This window comes from Oreochromis niloticus, linkage group LG23 (genome assembly GCF_001858045.2).
Source record: "Oreochromis niloticus isolate F11D_XX linkage group LG23, O_niloticus_UMD_NMBU, whole genome shotgun sequence".
NCBI lineage: Eukaryota > Metazoa > Chordata > Actinopteri > Cichliformes > Cichlidae > Oreochromis > Oreochromis niloticus.
Genome location: NC_031986.2, coordinates 20,211,968 through 20,231,565, shown reverse-complemented (window position 1 = coordinate 20,231,565; position 19,598 = coordinate 20,211,968). Strand labels below are relative to the sequence as shown.

Below are 19,598 nucleotides of genomic sequence, written 5' to 3'. Positions count from 1 at the left end.
ATAGCAACAGTCGCACTTGGCAAGAGTGGGAAAGAAAAACTCCTTTTAAACAGGAAGAAACCTCCTGTACAACCAGGCTCAGGGTGGGGAAGCCATCTGCCACAACTGGTTGGAGGGCAGAGAGACAGGAGGAAAAGACACGCTGTGGAAGACAGTCAGAGATGATTAATAGCTAATGATTAACCACAGATTGGTGTATAAACACTAAGTTAACATCATGTTATCATCATCCTCTACGCACTTTTTTAATCCATCTACTAATATAGTTTAACTATGGTCCATAATTAGCAGCTGGAGAACATGAGATTGAACTGAGCTGATCGTTGCTTCCCTCGTGATCAGAGTCAGGGCTTTTCAGAGCAGACAGTTTAGTGCCCAGGGGGAGAGGGTCTGATATTTCTGACTTTAAAGTTTCTTAAAGAGATTTTCACTCGATATCCAAGAGTGTTCTGGCTCGCTGTGGGAGAAAAATGCAGAGCATTCAAGCTCTTCTAGGGACTAAATGAGTCCTTGAAACCTTGGAGAACCCAGATGGGGATGTTTTGGAAGTCATCTTTGTCCACAAGTATTTTTCCTGTGTGAAGTTGTGAAGACTAATCTCACTTCCCTGGTTTCATTTCAGTTGGAAATTACAACCAAAAGCAGCTTAAAGTGGGATTTTTGTGTCTGTGCAACAAGACTAAAGCATCTAAAACAAAGGTTTCATGTGTTTTTAATAGTAGGAGAGGACGTTTAGAGGGTGTAAATGTCCACAAGCTGAAACAGCCGAGGTCAAACATCTAGCTTCTGTGATTTGTTTCTCAAATTTATGTCTAAAAATAGAAAGTTTCAAATGAATGTCACAAATTTTCCACTAATTTAGTGCAAAGTGGCATCAGCAGAAGAAAATGGCCACGACATGCAAACCTTAAATGACTCCACTACAGACAAATCGAATGCTTTCTTACCGTTTTATGGCACAGTAAAAATCAGAGAAAAGGAACTTTTTTGTCATGTTTATGATTTTCCACTTTTCCTCCACTACAGTGGCTGCTCAGATTGATCTTTAACTCCACAGGTTCATGGTGACATGAGATCCTTTATTCTTTTGACTATTTTAACCTTAAAAATCTGGATATGAGCGAGAGAAAATTGGATTATTTTGGTGATTAGGTTCACAATAAAGGGAAATATTTACAGAGAATATCCTGGAAGATTTTGAATAACAGCAGTGTTATGTACCCATGAGACTATTGTACCTACTGGACTTGAAATTTTTCATTGTAATTCACACTCAGGTGCTCTAATGTGGCTCCAGACAAGCTAAACAAGCTAAACATCATTGATTCTCTGGGATAACTCTGTTGAGATGTCGCTTACAGCACGAAAACTTTCCACTGTGAACATACGGCTGCGTTAAAGTGCAACAGCAATTTTCAGACTTGAGAAACTTTACACACAAACTGCAAAAAAAAAAAAAAAAAAAAAAAAAAAATCTGAGCTGTCGCTGTGTCACCCAACAGTTTCCACCAACACAAAAATGACAACACACAACGTGACCGCCTGTGTCACGGTCGTGACTGACGCCAAAGCTTTGGTAATGGTGAGAAATATCACAACAACTGTTCTTAGATCTGCTGCACCGGCTGGGCTTAAAATACCACGATCCAACTTCCTGTTAGCAGGAAGTGAACACACTAATGTCCACGCAGCAATTACAGGTTTGGAAATGAAGAGTGAAATTAGTCATGTCTGAAAAAAGTTCCTGCTTGACATCCTTAGAAACTTTATCAGCACAGTTAAAAACTTCAACTAAAAATCAGTCTCACAATCATTCCAAGTGTCACAATTTAAAGAGAAAAGACGGTTTCTACAGCCGCCATTAACCATCAACATCATAGTTTCAATAAAGTGTGCCAGCTGTGACGTAAAGGGATGGAAACAGGTGTTAATGCTCTGGATGTTTGATCCATTTCCTGATTATTCAGTGAAGAAACCTTCAAAAAGGTAAATTTTCAAGTGTCATATCACCATGTGTGGTCAGTATCTGCTCAAAATAAGTTATAGCTTACGAAATTTCTCATTTTTACCTACATTTTAACACCAGGATCCTCATCAACTCATGGTTCCAGCTGGATCAAAAAAACAATTGTCTATTACAGTCAGACTGTAGCTTATGGCTGTAAAAATAGAGAAACAACATCGGTATTTCACATGTTCTATTCAACAGTTGGGACCTAAGATTTTCGACTCGCCACTCTCTACCTCAATGCCTTCAACTCTAAAAATATTTATAATATCAAGGGAAGTCACGTCCTCAACTTTTTGTTTCAGTGGGTGTTTGTGTTTGTTGGTGAAGAGGGCTCAGAGAAGAGTGATGAACCATGTGCGGAAACAGACTGAACAAGTGGAACTGGAACACTGAATAACTAACAAAATATAATGTCTAAAAATAGTTTAAAACCTTCTAAAAGTCCACAAAATAGTTTACAGAAGTTGAAGAAATGACTTTAAAGACGTCCATGTGTTGTGTAGGTGAGATATCAACTGACGTTGAACTAGATATAAGCTGTACCTTCATGCAGTACCAATTGCTACCACAAGACGGTGCAGTAAAGTTTTTGTAACCCTTATTTAACCAGGCACTACAAAAAAATAATAATAATAAAGAAAACACTGAACCTGGTGGTGAAAGATTAAATTTATAAAGGGGAATTAAAAAAAAGTATAGAAAACTACAAATATTGCTTGAAAAACATGTTTTATGGTAGCGATTTATTATGAATGCAACATCAAAATGTGATTGTTTTTGTCAGATGTCAGACTTGAAAAGGTTTATCACCTCTAGTTATTATTCCACAATTGACTTGGATACGAGATTTTAAAGGTCTTGGATGTGGTGATTTGTTTAAGGCCTGATAGGAAAACACTGAAAAAGGAGAGTGAAAACAAAAGAAAGAAAGGAGAAAGAGTATAAAAGGGGGGGAAGAAAAAAAAAAAAAAAAACAGCCGTTGCCTTCCCACCATGCTGCGTTACATAACAGCTTCATAATGTATTACTCACTGCACTCCAACTCGTTTTCAGATCACTTTGCATTGGTAACCATTCCTATGATTCAAAACAAGAAAACACACGCACATACACAGACACACACACACACACACGTTCTAAAGTACGCAAGTGCAACGTAGGAAAAAAAATAGGTCGACTCATACTTATCTGCAAGGCTTATTTTTAATTGCTATATAATTTCCCAATTAACCATTTAGTGGACAGAATGCAAAAAGGTTTCCATTCACAAAAAATAATAATGTATACTTTATTGATCCCCGTGGGGAAATTCCTCTCTGCATTTAACCCATTCACCCAGTGAAAAAAAGTTTTATTCCCAGGCATCAAGTTTTGAACTTTATGACATGATCAGTAATAACAAAGTTAAATTATTATGTGTATTTGTGTCAACTTTTCTATTTTACTTTACTTTTACTACATGTTGTTTAGTATAAAAAAAAAAAAAAAAAAAAAATCAATACCGCAATTAAATGCACTAAAAATAATATCTAAATAAACTGGTAGGTCATATATAATTTACTTCTATGTTTCTTTGCACCATTTAATCTGTATAATTATTTTGGGATATTTTGTTAGCATAAGGAGGACCAAAATAACAAAAATAAAAAATTACAATAAATAAAAACATTAGCAGTATTGATGATTTGCCTTGATTGCCCATTTTTTTCCTTTTCCAATTTTGTTTTTATTTACTCATCTAGTTAGTCATATGGTTAGTCTGTATTTTCTCTTGGCTGTATGGAGGACCAGCAGTGCCTAAATCAAACTATATACAAAAAATAAACAAAGGACTCCTTAAAAATATCTATAAATTTACCAAAAATGTAAAAAAAAAAAAAAAAAAATTAAATATGAAAGAATGAAAAAAATATGTATCTATTCTCCTTCGTATTGCTTACCCTGTTTCCTGTTTCTTTTTTAGTCTATTTATATATTCATTCATAAATTTTGTTAGTTTTTTAATATTTAAAATATGGAGGACCAAAACAGATAAAATCAGACATAAAGAAATAAAGGACTCCATAGCAAATTTTATATATCATGAAATACACCAAATCTGATATTAAAAATGTATATATTATAGGCATGAATCAGTTTAAAGTGTTTTCTATTTATATGTCTCCTGTATTAATTTTCCTTTTTATTTAGTTTTCAATTTATTTAGTTTAGTTAGTTACTCAGTGGTGGATCAAAACACCCAATATTTTACACTCTCAGCCTTTTGTAATAAGCACATCATCACATTACAACACAAATTAAAGCACTGTTCATATTCAATACATCCAAAGTTTAACAACATCACTGACCTGAGGAAAATTGTCCCATCTCACTAAAGTTGCAACGTTCTCTCACGCTCTCTAGAAAACTTCTCTTCCCTCTTCATCTGAATGCCGGTGGTTTATTGAGAAAATGAGCCTATGATGCAGACAGACCTCTCTCTGTCTCTCGGTGTTATTCATCAGCCATCCAAGGTAACAGGCTGGTGGGTGAGCTGCCAAGAACAGGCCTGTTCATGATCAGCTCAGAGCGAGCTGCCAGCTTCCCGCCGCTCACAGCGGAGGACCGAGTGTGTCACCGGTTTACATGTCAGCTTCCGGGAGAGACAGAAGAGACGGAAAAGAGAGGGCGCCGCTGTCAATCGTCCCACTGATAACCTAGCACTCCAGCTGCCATCCCTGTGCACATGTTAATCAATACTGGCTGGGGTTGCTGTGGAAATGTGACTGTGCGCAGAGGAGGATTTGACCATTGGCAGCAGAATCATGGGGATCACATGTCTTAGACATACACATGGGTGACAGGCAGGTCAGATTATCAGGACCAAACAGTGCAAAGAGCAGCAGGGTGACAAAAACTCTACTTTCTAAGGGATGCCAGTCAATCCTGAGCAAAAAGCTGGAATACTAAAAATTTAAACACGAGAAAAATCTAAATTAAGTTTTAATCTGGGCTACCCCAAAATAGACAACATGGACAGGACATATAACAACATTTTACTGCAACTCTCACAACTGTAAATACTGCTCACGAGAACCAATCTTACTTTTTGAGCATTCAATTTAAAGATTAAAATGTTCTCACGATGTACTCTAACTCCCTCTTCTAATCCAAAAGATCAAAGCTAAAGAAGACAGGCCTAGATTAATTTCACCATGATAATAGTTCACCATAAGCTAACTGGCAAACTCTATTTGCCAGTTAGCTTAACTTAAAAGCTATAAAGGTTTGAAATCCCCTGTACCAAAGCTTTTTAAATTTATTCTACATAAAAAAAAATCTAAAACACAAGATCCAAGTGTTTTAAATGTTACACTAAACTAAGCCAACTTACACTATCAAGTTTTATAAAAGTCTGTTACCCTCATAACCCAATACAGTACAACACATTTATCGAGATAAAGTGAAATTACTCAACCTCTTTAAGCTTTTACTTCAGTCAGCATTCATGCCAGCATTTAAATGAGAGAATAGAAGCTAGCAAGCTAGGATAAATATCTTTTATTTAAAAAAGATATGTTAAATAGCTTATACCAAGAATGAATGCGCTAGTTAGCCTAGCATGCTAACATTAGAGCTGATTCCCGCCACTTTTCATTTTTGTTTCACCTGTTGTCATAAAGTCACTTTAACCCAGTTTAATAGATCAAGTGTTTGAGATCAGGTTGTGAAAAACAAAACAAAAAAACTTGTCTTTTGGTAAAAAAAACAGAAAGAAAGAAAAAAAGCTACTACTCTCTAAGACTTAAAGACATGCAGGTAATGGTGTTAGGTTAATGGGTCATTCTCAATTACCCATAGGTGTGAATCTGAGTGTGAATGGTTGTTTGTTTCTATGTGTTAGCCCTGCGACAGACTGGCAACCTGGTATGGTAGCTAGGGTAGGCTCCAGCCCCCCTGCGACCCTAAAAAGAATAAGCAGAAGAAAATGGATAGATTAAAAAAAACTACTTGATAATCAAGGATTTAGACAACTAAATATACTTTGAACTACAAGATACAAATTGGCATCTTCCTTCAGATCTTCACTTTGAACTGTTTTTACATCCAGAGTGCCACCTTTAAAGTGGCATTGTGACGTTAACTCAGCAGGTTAAAATCAAATTTTAAAAATGCCCATCTAATGTCTGCTGTGCTCCGAATGATACTGAGACAGGACATAAAGCTCACTTAAACTTGGTGGAGGTGACTCACATTTCACATGACAACATTACGTGACTCCATCAGATGAATATTATTTTCAGATTGCACATCGGCTCTCGCCCACAAACACCGGCACGACTCTGCGAGGATGAGGCACGACTGACGGTGCCAAGAGGCCGAGGCGTTCTCACACCTCCTCAGACACACACTGAGCAGGTTACATAAGGCTGAGACTGAATGGGCTGCTCCACTTATAAAAAGCACGTGTGGCTCCTGTCATTTCCTCTGATTGGGCGAAATGGGGAGAATCTGCTGATAAGGGATCAGTAAAGAAGGAGGAGTTTTTATCCTAACACACTGCTGAGAGAGCTGAAGAGGTTATTTTAGTCATAGATAGACAGACAGACAGATTTTATTCATAGATAAAATGATAAAACAACAATAATAATGAGAAGGATTAAGAATGATCCAAATAACATCTAACTGATTAATTACTATCTTTAATTTGGGTTCAACATGTTGTGCCTTCAGTGATGCTTCTCTGCATACCTCGGTTGTAACAAGTGGTTATTTGCATTACCAGTTCCTTCCTAGCAGGTCAAAACAGTCCGGTCATTCGCCATTAACATTAACAAGATGTTTTCTGCCAGCACACTGCTGCTCACTGGATATATTCTCTTTTTTGGACCAGCCTCTATAACCCCAGAGATGGATGGAAAATCCCAGTGTAAAAGAACCACGGCAGACCCGACAACATGTACATGCTTTTCAGCATAATTTTTTCAACACGGTTCTCTGTTGCTGTACACACACAGTCAGCTGCAAAAAAATGTGTATACGTTTATCTCAAGATGATTAAACCTTTTTTTTTTTTTTCAAATTAAAGATTAAAAATTTTGCCAAACACCAAATTAATGTCAGTTGTTAGACTGGTCCCACGGTAAGTGATCAATTAGTCTGAAATTTGTTTTCAGCTGCAGTTGATGAGAAATAACAAGCTCAACAAGTAAGGTTAGGAATATGAAAAACTAGTTTTTAACATCTTGAAACTTCTAAAGCGATTTACACTGAACTAAAGCCTGTCACTAATTTAATCCTGTACCTGTAAAATAATCTTTCTTCTTCCACTGTTGGAAAACAAGAGTTTTAACACTGTTTAACCTAAAACTTAATTCCCAGCCTGTTTGGCATGAAGATGAATGACAAGAAGCTCAACTGCAACATTTGAGCAGCTTTCACAGTCAATTTGTGGTCGGCTCACTCCAGATATAAAAGTATAATGAACCTTCACTGAACGCCATGCAGCTGGAGGCAAGGTCAGGCAAGATCTGGACTAATGTTTTACATCGAAAAACTCAAATTACTAGAGAAACTGGCAGCATAAAACCTAAAGACATTTGGGATTAAGACGCCTCTCAGGTACTCTCAGATCTACAGCAGCACGTGTTGAAGAACTAAATACCCCCATTATCTTTCTTATGCAAGTGCTACCCTCCCACAAGAAAGGCTTCCTCTCTTTTTCACACTGTCCTAATCCTGCTGCACAGCATGTCTGAACACCCCCCGGCTGATCCAATCGCTTCACTGTTTCCCATCCAACGGCGCACTGAGGGAGACGACCAGAAACACCACTGATCTGTTCCCAAGGAGGAGAAACTAAACACAGAGGCACAGCCACACTGGGGATACTAGTATTAGCAGATCAACAGAAAAAGAAGAAAAACTGCTGGAACAAATAACTTCAGGATTTATTTTTTTTTGATTTTTTTTTTATGAGGGTGTAGCGTCAACAAATCTGTGAAGAATAACACAAAACTTTCAATGGAGGAAGGCTGACAGTAGTTGTGAACATGGCTGTATGTTCCATGAATGGAAAGTGAACCTGTGAAGGAGCTTTTCTTCAATTCGAGTTGTCATTATTAAATTTTAAGTTGTTGCCTGGATGAACACAACTTTGAGATAGCCTTTGGTCAATTAAAAATTCTCATTTCAATTTGATTTAGCTGGATGGAAACTTTGCTGTTATCTTAGAAAATATTTATGGTAATATTTATTTGGTTCTTAAATATGCCCTGTATGTTCATATACTTATAATAAAAATTTTGGTATTCAGTTTAATCAATACCTCATGTAAAACAGTAAATAAAAATACTGTAAATGATCACAGAAATCACATGAACATTTCCCTTAAAAAATAAGCAAAAAGTAAAAATATTCAAATAAAAAAAGTTTATTATCCTACGTAATCGAAATGCCACTTTATTTTTATGAATCACGTATTACTCCTCACATCTGGTGTGTGTGATAAGCTGTCACTGACGGCCGTGATTGGACATAAACACTCGTCTGATATAATTACAGTGAAATCAGATTTGACATTTGTAAGAGTGCCGTCTGTTGGCCAGAAAGTGGCATTGCAGGTAAGCTAGCCGTTAGCCAGCTAGCTGTTACGCTGGGTATCAAGCAATTCTCCACATTAGACAAAAAACGAAACTTAGTCCAGATTACCCAGAAAAAAGACAGTTTCATCTAATGAAGCCTGCTTGACCAAACTGTGAATTAACCTTCAGGGTAAAACTACAGTCAACAGGACATTTCTTTGAAGGATAGTTGTGTGTTTAGGATCAATTCTGACACACACACTCGCACGCACGCACGCACGCGCGCGCACGCACACACACACACACACACACACACACACACACACACACGCGTGCAATATAACATAAGCATAGCATTTGTCATGACATGTCAAGGTTATGCAAAGATTCTTTAAACCTTAGGAAAATCAACTAATCTACTATGAAAACCATAAATTACCACCAAGGATCCAACACTAGACACTGTTCTGATAATCACTTTGTATGTACAATGATTGTATTACTCGAGTCAATCAGTGTCTCCAACAACTTTAATTAGACATAGAATAATTTTCTGTAGTGCACAGAACTTCATCCTAAATATTAATCACTGTGAAATTAAGGGGAAAAGACACGCTGCTGTTCCAGTTGAAGAATGCCCGCCCTGCCTCCTCCCATAGGTGGAAGTCTGAACTCCTGAGTAAACATCTCAAATAAGAACTTGGCGTACTTGCTATTTAGCAACAGCCACGTTCTTGTTCACGTGCAGAAATAGTCCATGCTCTTCTCTGCTCACCCTGAACTTCAATAACATTGGGATCGTGGCACTGATCAATAGGAGGGTTGATTGTGTTTTGCACGGTTTGAAACGAGATGGACCGTGGCCATCAGCTACAATCAACACAATTATTCCAGCTCCACTGCTTCACATACTGGGATGAATCAGAACTGTGTTGTTCATTTTTCCAGTTAAAGCTGTGTTTTCCCAACCTGCTGATGCTGTAAAGAGAACTAGCATTAACAAGCTTGTGTAATTTTGGAAACCTGACAGACCGATACTGAAACACAGTCAGTTCTTCACAGGTATTGATCTCTAAGAGCCAAAGTTGTTTAGATGATGGAGCGCGTTCCAGCGGCTGAACAATCCTGACTGGAGGGACGAGACAGATTTGAAAATGCTGTTTCGGTCATCGATAACAAAATCGACATCAGCTTGGAGTCTCACATGTAGGATTGATGATTGTGTGTTGTCTGTTTGACTTTGGCTACACAGAGTAAAGGATTGTGGGTATCTGTCCTCTGCATAGGATCAAGGCACTACCATGCTGGAAACTTCAACTGCCTTACAAAAACTAGAGGACTATGTTGCATTAATTTTTTGTTATTTGAATGGGTTTAAACAATCACCTACACTGAAGGACAGCAGTGAATTATTATTATTCCATATTCTGAACAATTAAAGTTAAATCAAGTTAATTTTTACAAATTAATTTTAATTAAATAATTGTTTGGTTAATGAAAGACTCCTCCTCCAGATGTCATCAAACCCAGTGGGAGGTTTTGTAAATTCTTTATTAACGTTGGGACTATCAAGATCATCTTCTTCATCCTCATCTAGCTTCCACATGCACTGTGCTTTCTGTGGACTTCAAACTTACAGAGAGCAAACATCCTTTTTCAAAGTTACCCGAATGCCATGTGGAGGATATTCGCTGGTGATCAGAGCTGGTACTCCGGCTACAAATAAGCAGTTTAATCAGTTGAGGAGTTCAAAGGCAGAGTGTCAAGTGAGGACGCTCTGGGTTGCACAGCATGAAATCGTTCCTGAGCAAAAGACAGTCAATGTGGACTTCTGCTTTAACCTTCTGAAACATCCAATGAAGAATTGTTGTGCCAAATGAAAACACAGTTCAGGTCTTTGCTCACCTGGACTACCACTCCCTATGACATCCCACTTTGTAAAAACGAAAGTCAAGTTGAAGGATGACTGTTTTACCTTTGCCTTTAATCCACATAAACATCAGTGTAAATGTGCTTTGCTTGGTTTACCTAACAGTCAAAAATAATTCTTACAAAAACTATTCACATTAACAGCAACAAGACAGAGGTTTCATGTTGCTGTTTGTTAGCTTTGCTTGATTATGATTTAAATTACAGCTGACTGACTTGGGCACGAGTCCCAGGTTTGAGTGCAAGCAGGGGGCTTTTCTCTACATATTTCTTGTCTTTAACCTTAAACAATAAGGCAGTAAAAATAAATATTACTTTTTTTTTTTTTTTAAATGTTCAGTTGAATTAATTCCCAGTTGAGAGTTGCTTGTTTTAAGCTCAAATCTGGAGCAGGAGCGAGCTGTAGCCTTTACTCAGACTGCCCAGCCGCACCTGTCAGCTCCATCAACAAGCCGCAACCTTCTGAACAAACATCTGGCTCTCAGCACGCCGCAGGTCTCAGCTCTCTGTTTGAGTCTGTACACTAATTAGTTTGACTCGGTGCGCCTATCATCTCTGCTGGACCCTGAAACACCGCACAGGAAGATCTGACACAAACGCCACAATTCCCACAGCTCATTGGACGTCTGCTCCTCGAGCAGGTACAAAAAACAGCAAATAGAACAGGAGAGCTCAACAAGATGAACCTGTTTGTGAAGAAAACCCAGTGACCTCCAAACAACACCAAACTAAAACTACAGTGGATCTTAAAGAGATGAACATGGCCTAAAAACCCTGAAGTTACTATAAAGAGAGTCAAAATATGTAAATGTTCCTAGTTTTTTTTTTTTTTTTTTAAAGATAAAACTGTAGGATTAAAGTGCATCCGTTAACAAATAACCCTTTCCTCTAGGGACTGTTTTCCAGGTCTGCACGAAAGATGCTTAACTTGCATCTCCTCAACTAGTCGGCACATAGATGTCTCTATAAAGTCTCAGGCTCACAGAGAGATGACAAGATTTAAATTACTCATACCTAAGCAGTGCCGCAAATAATTGCAGAAAAACAGCAGGAAGTACTTGAGCACTTATAGATTTTTTTCTCTTAATACAGATTTGCAGTATGGTGGCCCTGAGGTCCAAAACACACCAACAACAAGCACTGACTTGACTTTGAATGAAGTTCTGAACCTGATAAAGAAAAGACACGCATAGAGATATCACTCAGATCAACCACAGACAAAGGCAGCTGTAGACAGCGGTTAAAAGTTCTTCCAAAAGCGCACCTACAGAAACCCCGAGAGACTGACTTGTTCTAGTCTTCTCCTTTAGTCGTCCTGACTCGAGGTGAACTACACACAGAGTGAATTTACATTTTAGGGAGGGGAGAAAACATGTCAGTGTAGGAGAAAGGGGCGCAACTAAGAAAAGGTCATTGTTTGATCGTGGTTATGTTGCTTCTTTGATCAAACTCGACTGTGTATCACTATGCACATCACTAGTACATAATGCTTCTTTCACTGCTTGTGCTGCCACTTCTAAAGCATTTTTTCCTTTCAAAGTACCAATGTTTTCTTAGTGTCCTTGTGTGTATCAGTTTAGGTTTTCTTGCAGGACCTGCATAGCTGCTTGTGACTCGATGCTCCAGACAAGAACAAACTCAGCTACATCAGACAGGAGGGGAGGGTGGGGGCCAGGAGTACGTGAGCAGCACCATGCCGGAGACGTTGACCCACTAGTGAATCTGTAGTGACGTGTTGTGGCATTTTCATTCCCCTGGCGGGCTGCAGAGCTCGAGTCGTGCCGCCTGACTGCACCGATAAGACGGCGGCCTGACACACAGTGAATACACAAAGAGCCGGCTCGAGGTCTGCAGGGTTTTTATCAGGCAGCTGCTCTGAGTGGCTCACATCCTCACACTGTTTCATAACTCAAGTCTGGAAAACTCAAAATATATCAGGAGTTATTTTCATCACAAAATGCTGCCTTTTACTTTCAGTTAACCTGCTTCAGTTAGAAAAAAACCTTCAGTGCCCAGAATGGCTTTTAAAATGACCCTAAAGGTTTCATGAGCCAATTGTAAGTGAAGGTGAACTGAGCTTTTCAGTCAGGTATGTTGATGAAGGATGAGCTCCACTCATTAAAACCCAACTTGACTTGGAGCCTGCAATGCATTCTGGGTCATTCTTTGCTCCTGTGGGTGCAGAAAAGGCTAATTTTGCTCTCCTCTGATGGATTTATCTCTGTACCAATGCTGAGAGCAATTTCCAAATGGCTTCTCGTGAAAGAAAGCAGGTCTGTCTGTGGGGCTAATGCTACCTTTAATACGAGCAAGCAAAACTTGATTGATATGGTAGATTTAATTTTTTTTAAATGGCAAAGATAAAATATAAAAAGAAGATAACAGCCAAGGTTAAATCCATAAAATAAACAGAAATTCAATATGATAATAATAGAAACCAACAACAGACCAGTAACCTGAAATTGATAAAGCAGCTAGAAATGAGGTAACATGATCACTCGGACCAGGAAGTGGACTCCTGAAAGGCTAAACAGGAATGTTTTTATTTTTAAACACTAATAATAATGCAGCAAATGAAAAATTGTTGGTAGACACAGGCCGCAGACAGCATGTCACAGAGGTACTAAGGTACCAAACCCTTCAAGGTCTTAAATCAACTCCCAAGCTAACCAGAAACCAATGCAATGACTTCAGTAACTAAACCTTTTGATATTTCTGTGAGCCGATGACTAGATATAAAAAGCATGGGCAAGTTTTCCAGCTTCCTCCTGGGATTAATGTCTATGTAAATTCTCAGTCACCCAGATAGTCTTAAGAGCTTGAAAAAACAAAAGTGACTGGAAGACGTTTCATTTCTCAAGAGGCTTCTACAATTCTTAAACCAAAAGGTGGAAAGTTTCACGTTTTTAAACCCTACTGGAGATTGACCCTTAGGGGGCCAATCAGATGTCAACCACCCACAATGGAGGGTTGAGTAAAAAAAGCACTTGCTCCTTTGGTAAATCATGAACAAACTGTCAGCTGAGGGACTGACAAAGTGAATCAGGTTAAAAGCTTTCAAAAAGCAACAACAAAACATTTCTTGATGATCCCAAAGACTTTTGGGAACATATTCTGTGGCCTGATGAGACAAAAATTGAACTTTATGGACGGTTTGAGTCCCGTTACATCCCATATAAAACTAACACAGTACTTCATAAAAAGAACATCACACATGGTGGTGGTAGTGTGACGGTCTGGGGCTGCCTTGCTGTAACTGATGGAACCATGAATTCTGCTCTCTACCAGAATATCCTGAAGGAGGATGTTCGACCATCAGTTCATCCCCTGAAGCTCAAGAGCACTTGGGTTATACAGCAGCACAGTGATCCAAAATGAATCTCTGAATAGCTAAAAACAAAACAAAAACCAAAAAACAAAAGGAAGGTTTTGGAACAGTCTAGTCAAAGTTCAGACTTCTATCCATCTGAGATGCTTTGGTATGAACTTAAACAGGCCATTCATGCTGGAAAGCCCTCCAGTGTGTTTGTATTAAAGCAATTCTACAAAGAAGATTGGGCCAAAATTCAGAGATGTGAAAGACTCATCGCCAGTTATCACAAACACTTGATTGCAGTTCTTGGTGCGAAGCCTTGTATCTCCACTGCTGCAATAAATGGTTAAAGTTTGATGATGAGTGTTCTGAATGAAAAGGCAGAATTAAGCTTGACATGTGGGGAGGACAGCTGGGTGTCTCCAGCTTCTGGAGCTTCTCACACAGCTACACGAGCCTAAAATAGAAACACATTAAAAGCCTTCAACCCTCATCCACTGCCTCCAGTAACGAGTGCAGCTACAGACTAGGTGCCTTCTTGATTAATGTTTGTTTAATATTTCAGACTTAAAGTGTTCATTAAGTGCTGAAAATTATCTAGCAGCCATGCTTGAGCTGATTGTTTTTAGCTGCAGCAATTAGTTAGGCAACTATTATGTTGCTTGAATAATCACTTCATTTTTTCCCCAAGCAAAACTGGCAAACATGTGCTTGTTACTGATTCTCTAAGGTGAGAACTTGCTGCTTTACTTTATCATATTCTGACAAAAATGAGTATTTTAAACACATCCTTTAAATATAACACCTTTGTTGTAGGCAGTATATGTGTTATGGAATAAGTTATGGAATAAAAATAGCTGCAGCAGCTATGTTTGCCTTGCAATTGTCAAATTGTTATTCAGTAAGTACATCCTGGGTAGCCCTTTTTTCTGATTCTAATAATGGCCAAAATCTACAAAAATAACTACATGTTTTTGTTTTGTTTTTTTAAGTGACACTTGGGAATAGTGACTGGGGCCATAAACCCATCAGAAAGCCATCTGCTGAGCTCATAGAGAACCAGTTTCTCCATAGACTACTATTCAACCAGAGGAGTCACCCCCTGCTGGCCATTAAAAAGAACACACATCCCCACTAGGTTCATTTTTATGCTACATCCATCTTTTCTACAATCTATGGTTTCACCTTTGTGTATGAGTTTTGTCAGCTTCATGTAAAATGCCAAGATGTACAAAAAAAAAAAAAAAAAAAAAAAAAGCTTCTTGGAGCTATACCCTAAACCCAACAGGAAGTCCGCCATTTTAATATCAGTATGAAATGTTTGACACAGCTAGCCATTTCCAGGTTTTATACGTTGGTGTACTCCACCAAGACAATAAATCAAATCAGCTTCACCCTTGGTTAGTTCAACCTAAAGATGTTTGCAGTGCTAATTTATAAAGCGTTTGGATTTTCGTGCAACGTCTTGGCGAATTTCGATGTTTCGCCACAGCACAAGAAGCAGCTAAAACTCACAAACTGTTCAATCTTCCCCAAACTTTGTGGTGTTTGAAGCTTGTGGCAGAAAACATCTATAACCTAATATTAAGACGCGGCCATAGCACACAGTGTGCCACAGTCATAGTAGCAACACGGAGTCTAAATTAGTATGTGATTAAAAAAAAAATGTTTAAAAATCACACAATGTAAGTGATATTTGTAGGGTTCGTTCTGAAAAATATTGACTTCAGAGATGGATCAATCAGTTGTTTGTGTCACACTTCTCTGCAACCCATGCATTGCACTGCATTGGCAGTGCAGCAGTACTGACGTGTAGCCTGGATTTAATTTAAACTGAATTTAAAGTGAATTTAGGTATAAATTATAAAACTTGGATGTCAGAGCTCAGAGTGACAACACAGTCACGTTTCCATTGGCAGTCGCCAGAAAAACAGGCTTTGTTTTGCTCTCTAGCGAGGTAGAGCCACTCAGTGATCAACAGCAATGCCTGAGCTCTGTACTAAAAAACTGAACTTTATCTTATCCAGGTAACTTTAAGGTTGGCTCTGAGTTTACTGTACTCCTAAGGTGGTTCACTTCCAACCAAAGATCTATTGAACCTCTGCAGGGAGAACAGTTTTTCAGTTGTTCAAAGTCTTTGTGTTTCCCTGATGAGCATCAGTAAGAATAGATTCTTAAATGCTGATTGCAAATATTCGGGTAAGTGAATCCAGATACGTGAAAGATACACTGGAGTACGCTGAACCCTTTATAGTATAGGGCCCTGGATAAATGCCTGTTTTTTGTTTGTTTGTTTGTTTATTTGTTTTTTGGAGGGAGAGGCTTATATCTACAAGAATGTTCATGGGCACAGTCTGGTCTGTGTACAGCTTATTTAGCAAAACACAAATACTCAAAAACGGTGGTACAGATTACAGGTTCCACGGTTTACAACACTCTGCTGCCATCTTGAATCACAAAGTCTGACTTTACAGAGGTCGTCACAGCTGAAAACTCCAACTGAGAACTTTGGATTTACTACTTCCCACTGCAGCCATAGGCATGCCTGAGGTTGGATTGGGAGAGACAACACTTCTTTCTCTCTTGACTGCAGTTGTGAACTTTACCTGTAAAATTTAACTTGGATTATTTAGTGCTACTTTCAGCTTCTTCTTTAGGTATTTCTTCATATCTAATTTGACAGATTTTTCTGTTGGATGCCCTTCCTGATCCAACTCTAAGAGATTTATGTCTCCTCCTGCTCTCAAATCAGTGGACCTCTACACTATGGAGCCACAACTGATAAAACCAATTGTCCTAAAAAAAAAAAATGACAGAAAATTAATCACTCTATATGACGAAATGATCACCTAAATCATTTTTTAAATCTGAATTTCAACCTTTCTCTGCTTCCAGCCTCTCAAACACAATGATATTTAGGTTTCTCTTAATGCCGTGATTGTACACCAAAGATCTGGACTAAAAATAGTATTCAGGAGGATTTCCAGGATAGTATGATGCAGTTTTTCCAATATTTCCCAACATTTTACAGACTAGATGATTACTCTTCTAATTGCAAACGTAATTTTGGGATGACGTAAAACCTTTAAATAACTGTTATTGGCAAAGGTCTACGTTAAACACCTGAGAGGTGGAACCAAAACATGCTGCTAGTTAGCTTTATGTATCAATGAATCCACTCACGTTTCAGTACCAACGAATCTAAATGCCAATTTTCGCTCCAATTTCCCATATATAACTCCAGCTTATGAGTGAAACTAGCGACTACTTTAACTATGATGTGATTTTCTAAAATTAATCATCCTAGTCCCAAAATTCAAAATCAGGAGGTTAAACCAGGCTTAAAACCAGTGTGTGAATGTGTGTGTGTGAATGGGTGAATGACTGGATATGTAAAGCGCTTTGGGGTCCTTAGGGACTAGAAAGCGCTATATAAATACAGGCCATTTACCATTTAAAACCAATCCGGAGTTTGTTTCAGATCACTTCAGGGACCTCTGGAAATGCTCAAACTCAGACAGACATGCTCTCAGTCCTCTCTAAAAATACCCCATCCATCCATTATCCATCCATCTGCTATAATGAGAGGCAATTGACTCAAACCAAAGATCGACCCCGATGCGGCCATCCGGGTCAGACATCACCGGAGCTCAGCATCCATCACAGGAAGCCAGCTGGCCTCAGTTAAATCCCAAAGAGTAGGCATTTTAGTGCGTAAAAACACGTCTTCTCCAGCTAAAAGCATCAGTTAAAATAAAGCTGCGCTCCTTCCTGATGCTTGACAGCAAGTGTTTGAGACAAATAAAGCGCGCCGTGCGCGTTAATCTGCCACTCACCATCATCCCCGACAGGTTGACGCGCCTCGTCCGCGTTCGCATCACGGCCAAAGGAGCCTCCCGAGCCCGAAACACCGACCATTTCCACCGTTTTCACCCCGGACGGCGTGCTCAGTCTCCCCCGGCAGCCTGCAGGGCGGTGGATCCCCGGCCGCCCGGATTAGTGATCCATCGGGGAGAAAGTCTTACGGCAAACGGGGTAAGATTAGTAAAATAACCGTTACATGCCGGATATAAAGCAGAGCTGTGTGAGAGCAAACAAAAAGAGCTGCTGGATGATCCGGGTTGTGGGCTGGTTGGATGGCCGGCTGGATGGTTGGTTGGAGGATACTGAGCAGCTCGCATTAACGCAGCGGGTAGAGGATGGCCTCTGCAAAAAATAAAAATTAAAAAAAAATGACGAGGGCTCACTTGTCAGAGCCTGCACGGCTTTACTGATTATGAAGGAGGGACATTTAAATTCTAGCAGCGGCTCCTAGAGGCTGAGCTCTTAAATGCAACCTCAGACAGCACAGGATGAAGCTTCCTTTTATCCTTTATCGGTTGGCCAGAACATTGACCACTTGATAACCCCCCCCACACACACACACACACACACACACCATTACACCCCCTTTTGTGTCTGTGTGTGTCTTTGTAGCTTTATCTAAACTGCACATGTCATAAAACTCAGATCATCTCACACTGGTTTCTTGAACATGATAATGAGTTCACTGAACTCAAATGGCCTCCACAGCCACCAGATGTCATGCCAATAGAGCACCTTTGGGACATAATGATTCACATCATGGATGTGCAGCCGACAAATCTGCAACAACTCTGTGATGCCGACAGGTTGATATGGACCAAACGCTCTAAAGAATGTTTCCATCACATTTTTCAAGGAAAAAAGGTGATCCAACCTGGTGCTACCAAGGTGTACCTAATAAAGGGGCCAAAGAGTGTAGGTAATTGTTCGATATGGTATGAAAGTTTCTCTCTTGTTGTATGTCAGATTCAGTTACTTGTGATATTTGATTGTGTGTACTGTCACTCGTTGTTAAAAAAAAAATAAGAATAAATTTTTTTTTTAAAAAGTGAGAAAATTGCTCTGGAAAACCTCTCATTTCAAATCTCACTTATCTGTCTTTAGAAAAGAGACTTTGTCCTTCTGTCTCCTTAAATAAAATTCAGACTGTTGTGTGCAACGCTCTTTAATATCACATCAGTGCATCGTTCAAACTGGGAAACCTCACAAGACTCACGCAACACTGTGTAGATGTACAAGATTTTCCTCGTGCATGTAGAGTCATGCCTTCTCTTTGCATTCTTTAACAATGGCTTAAAGAGCCAAAACTGATGTTTGGATAGAGACATCTTGTTTTTGTTTTGAGTTTATAAACACACTCTCAAATACCAGCGGCATAAACAAAAACATACCTGAATTTAAAAAACAAACAAACACACACAACACAGTGGAACACTATCAGTCATGGATTGGCCTCCCCAGAGCCCGACCTCAACATTATTGAAGCAGTGTGGGATCATGTTGACAGAGAACAGAACAAAAGGCAGAAACATCCAAAGAAGAGCTTTGAATGTCCTTCAAGAAGCCTGGAGAACTATTCCTGAAGACTACTTAAAGACATGACAAGAAAGCTGCCTAAGAGAGTTCAGACTGTGCTGAAGGATAAAGGTGGTCACACCAAATATTGACTTTGAAACTTGTTAGACTTGTGCAAAACACTGTTTTTTACCTTATATATGTTATTTTCATGCATGCTTCATGTTTCAGTAGCTGCACCTACAACACAACTTATTCATTTCTCATTTTTCCTAGCAGGATATAAAGAACTGAGGGGTGACTTAAGACTTTTGCACAATACTATACACTTACCTACATCTGTTAAGCTACCTGTTAACACAAATATCCACTCAGCCAATCCAAAGCCTGGCCAGACTGCTTC

The 19,598-nt window shown here is 39.0% G+C and overlaps 1 protein-coding gene across 2 annotated transcripts in view; it reads right to left on the bottom strand.

Annotated features, from left to right (window-relative positions):
• Positions 1-18,160, bottom strand: part of tmem198ab (transmembrane protein 198ab) — a 40,717-nt gene extending 22,557 nt beyond the window's left edge. The window contains exon 1 of one of the 2 annotated variants that reach the window (XM_003446533.5): positions 17,653-18,160. The gene's annotated coding sequence lies outside the window, so the exon portion shown is untranslated. Of the gene's footprint in view, positions 1-4,359; positions 4,862-17,652 lie in introns of those variants that run through there. The other variant, XM_005452294.4, reaches the window with a different exon arrangement.
• Positions 18,161-19,598: the final 1,438 nt, after the last annotated feature.